A 4,683-nucleotide genomic window follows, 5' to 3' on the forward strand; every position below is an offset into this window, starting at 1 on the left:
TCGCCCCTCTCCCTCGCCCCGCCCCCTTTCCCTCGCCCCCGCCCCCTTTCCCTCTCCCTCTCCCTCTCCCCCGCCCCCTTTCCCTCTCCCTCTCCCCCGCCCCCTTTCCCTCGCCCCGCCCCGCCCCGCCCCCTTTCCCTCGCCCCGCCCCGCCCCCTTTCCCCCGCCCCGCCCCGCTTCCCTCGCCCCGCCCCCTCTCCCCGCCCCCTTTCCCCCGCCCCGCCCCGCTTCCCTCGCCCCGCCCCTCTCCCTCGCCCCCGCCCCCTTTCCCCCGCCTCGCCCCCGCCCCCTTTCCCCCGCACCGCCCCCGCCCCGCACCGCCCCCTTTCCCTCGCCCCGCCCCCGCCCCTTTCCCTCACCCTCTCCCTCTCCCCTGCGCCTCGCCTGGCAATCTGTCGCCCTGCCTCAACACCAGAATCACAGAATTGTTACAGCACAGAAGAAGGCTGTTCCGACCATGGTGGTTGCACCGCTCTCTGAATGAGCAATTTACGAAGTGCCATTCTTCCCCCCCAACCCTGCAGTTTCTTTGCGTAGTATAGTCTAATTCCCTTTTGAATGCCTCCATTGAACCTGCTTCCACCACACTCACAGGCAGTGCTTTCCAAACCGCTGCATGAAGAAGTTTTTCCTCCTGTCGCTTTTGCTTCTTTTGCCAATTTCTTTATATCTGTGCCTTCTCGCTCACGATGCTTTCACGAGTGGGAAGTGTCTCCCTTTTTACTCATTATTTTGAATATGACTTTCTGCCTTCTCTTCAAGGAAAACAGTCCTAACTTCTCCAATCTATCTTCATAACTGAAATTTCTCATCCCAGGAACCATCCTCGTGAATCATTTCTGCACTCTCCAGCTGAGGTTGAACTAGTGTCTTATACAAGTTCAACATAACCTCCTTGCTCTTGTACTCTGTGCTCCGATTAATAAAGCCTAGGATGCTGTATGCTTTATTAACCGCTCTCTCAAACTGTCCTGACATCTTCAATGACCTATGTGCATATACACCCAGGTCCCTCTCATCCTGCACCCTTTTAGAGTTTATACCCTTTATTTTCTATTGTCACTCTGTGTTCTTCCAACCAAAATGAATCACTCCACATTTCTCCACATTGAACTTCATCTGCCACTTGTCTGCCTATTCCACCAACTTGTCCATGTCCTTTTGAAGTTTAACACTATCCTCCTCATAGTTCACAATGCTTCCAAGTTTCGTATCATCTGCAAATTTTGAAATTGCGCCCTGGATGCAAGGTCTAGGTCATTGATACAGATCAGGAAGAGCAAGTGCCCAACACTGCAACAAAAACTTGTATTTATAATAGCCTTTAAGGCGCTTAACAGAAGTGTTATAAAACACAATTTTACATCAAACCACATAAGGGTGCAGATGTCCAGAAATCTGGTCCAGAAGTATGTTTTAAGGAGCCTCGTAAAGAAAGAAAAAGAGGTCGAGAATCATTGAGGTTTGGGGAGCGAATTCCAGAGGTTAGGGCCTTGGCAGCTAAAGCACAGCTTTAGAGGTAACAGTCTAGAGGTAACAAAGGCATGAACGAGGGTTTCAGCAGCAGATGAGCTGAGGCAGGGATGAAGTCGGGCAATAATAGAGGTGGAAATAGGTGGCGATCTTGGCGGTTGCTTGGACATATCAAAGGCGACATGAGGAAAGTTTTCTTTTGCAGCAAATGATTATGATCTGGATTGCACTGCCTGAAGGGGTGGTGGAGGCAGATTCAAACGTGGCTTTTAAAAGGGAATTAGATAAGTAATTGAAGGGAAAACAGTTGCAGGCCTATGGAGAAAGGGTGAGAGAGTTAGATTAGCTGAATTGCTCTTGCAGACAGACATGGCCTCCTTCTGTGCTGCAGCCATCCTATGATTCTATGTGGTTGGAAGCTCAACTAGGGGTCAAATATGACACCAACATTGTGAACAATCTGGATCAGCCTCAAACAGTTGCCTGGGAGAGGGATGGAATCAATAGCTAGGGAGCAGAGTTTGTGATGGGGAGCAAAGATGGGGAAATTTCTGCTTATCCAGTACTGGATGTCAGACATGCAGTCGGAGAAATTAGCAACAGTGGAGGAGTCAAGAGAGGTGAAGGTGAGGTAGAGCTGGATGTCATTAGTGCATATGTTAAAACCGACATCGTGTGTGGATGATGTTGCCAAGGGGCAGCATGTAGATAAGGAAAAGCAAGGGGCTAAAGATAGATCCTTGGGGAACACCAGAGGTAATGTTGCAGGAAAGGGAAGACAAGCTATTGCAGGTGATACTCTGCCTACAATTCAGTAGGTAAGTATGAACCAGGCGAGTACAGTCTCACCCAGCTGGATGACGGTGGAGAGGTATTGGAGGAAGATGGTGTGGCCAGCTGTGTAAAAGGCTGCAGAAAGACTGAGAAGGATAAGTGATAGTTTACCTTTGGCACTGTCAAATAGGTTGTCATTTGTGACTTCAATAAGAGCCATTTTGTTACTGTGGCAGGGACAGAAACCTAACTGGAATGATTCAAGCATGGAATTTCAGGAAAGATGGGCACAGATTTGGGAGGTGATAACACATTCAAGGACTTTGGAAAGGAAAGGGAGGTTGGAGATGAGTGGTAGTCTGCAAGGGTGGTGGGGGTAAAGGGTTTTTTTGAGGAGATTTTAGTAGATTTGAAGGAGAGAGGAACAACATCTGAAGAGAGAGAACCATTAACAATGTCAGGTAACATGGGGACCAGGAAGGGTAGTTGGGTGGTCAGCAGTTTAGTGATAATAGGTCAGGAGGTGGGTCTCATGGACAAGATGAGCTCAGAGAGGGCATGAGGAGAGATAGGAGTGGAACTAGAGAACAATGTGAGTTCAGGGCTAAGATAAGAGGGAACCTTATTGGAAGCTTAGCCCAGTGGGCTAGGGGAAGGGAGGGAAATGGCAAAGGCAGCTGATTGGATGGTCTTGATCATCATGACTACAAAGTCTGTGAGCACCTCGCACATTATTGTGGCCGCTCCCAAGTCCATTAACCCCCTTCAGGAACCACTACCACACCCCCTGTGAGGGGTCATAAACTGCAGCCAAGCACCCCCCCCCTCCCGCCCCCCCCCCCCCCCACCCCCGCACGGAACCATAGTGTCATAGTCATTTCAGGTCATTTGACCCATCGAGTCCATGTCATGTTAAAGGAGAAGAGCTTCAGAGACAAGTGTTCATCTCTTTGCAACCCAAACAAGATAGAGTCCCAATTGAAGATCCAAACAAATTGCATTCATATAGCATCTTTAATGCAGTAAAATATTCCGAGGTGCTTCACAGGAGCATTATCAGCCAAAATTTGACACTGAGAAAGGTGATGTTAGGTCCAAAAGCTTGCTCAAAGAGTTGGTTTTAGGGAGCAACTTAAAGGAGGAGAAAGAGGTGGAGAGGTAGAGGTTTAGGGAGAGAATTGCAGTGCTTAGGGCCGAGGTGACTGAAGACATGACAGCCAATGATGGGATAAAGAAAAACATGGATCAGGGTTTCAACAACAGATAAGCCAAGGCAGAAGCTGAGACGGGCAACATTATGAAGGTGGAAGTCAGTAAAATATCCTGAAGACTGTGATCAGCAGCGCCTCAGAATTGGAACCTGTTTGAACCTATTCCTCAAGATTGTAATTGTCAATATTCCTGATGCAGAATTTAAAGGCTTGCAGCAACTTAAAACCTCACTCCAATAATTGTTCAAACACCAGAGCACCTAAAAAATACCTACAAATTCTGTGGGAGGGCAGCCTTATATAGAATCACCCCAGTAAAAGTCTCACATAAACTCAAACGGGAGACTTCCCAGCTTCTCGCTCCCAGTGCCTACTATCTCACCTTTTACATTCTTTTCAAAGGAAAACGCAATCCATATCAACAAAAAGAGAATAGCCCACTCAACCTTACAAGCGGAAGCTTTCCGATTCTGGGGAGGGAGGCCATACAGGGTCTTAAAGTGAAGTAGAATGGCAGATCCCAGCCTCAAGTTATCAATGATAGTCTCCTTTTCCTACTGTAACCACATTACGTCACCACAGTAGAACATGCCACTCCTTGTACTGAAAGTGAGCTGTGCTCACCAAACTATGTAGCCTCTTCCCCAAACTTTATCTTGCAGTGTCGAAACAATTAGGACTGGGTTGCAGACAATGACCTCTTAGCGATGCTTTGATCTCGCTGATAACATTAGATCTGCTTCCCCACAGATCGGGAGTCACATGGAGTCAGTTCACAATAGTTTACATACCAGGAAAAGGAAATGCATGATGTTACTCCCCCTGGATGGCATATCTCAGTCCCAAGAGGGATCTATTTGAACACCACAACCAGCCAGGTCACATACTCGGTTTAAAAGGCGTGAAACTTGTAAATGTTGATGTTCAGAGAGACTTGGGTGTACTCGTACAAGGAACACAGGAAGTTTGTTTTTATTACACAAAATGTTAGCATGCAGGTACAGCAAGCAATTAGAAAAATAAAATGGAATGTTGGTCTTTATTACAAGAGGATTGGAATACAAGATTAAAGAAGTCTTGCTACAATTGTACAGGGCTTTGGTGAAACCACACCTCGAATATTGTGTGCAATTTTAGTCTCCATATTTAAGGAAGGATATACTTGCATTGCAGGCAGTACAGCAAAAGCTCACTATGATAAATTAATTATCTTTATGGTTCCTGG

The sequence above is a fragment of the Heterodontus francisci genome, chromosome 10 (genome assembly GCF_036365525.1).
Source record: "Heterodontus francisci isolate sHetFra1 chromosome 10, sHetFra1.hap1, whole genome shotgun sequence".
NCBI classification, from domain to species: domain Eukaryota; kingdom Metazoa; phylum Chordata; class Chondrichthyes; order Heterodontiformes; family Heterodontidae; genus Heterodontus; species Heterodontus francisci.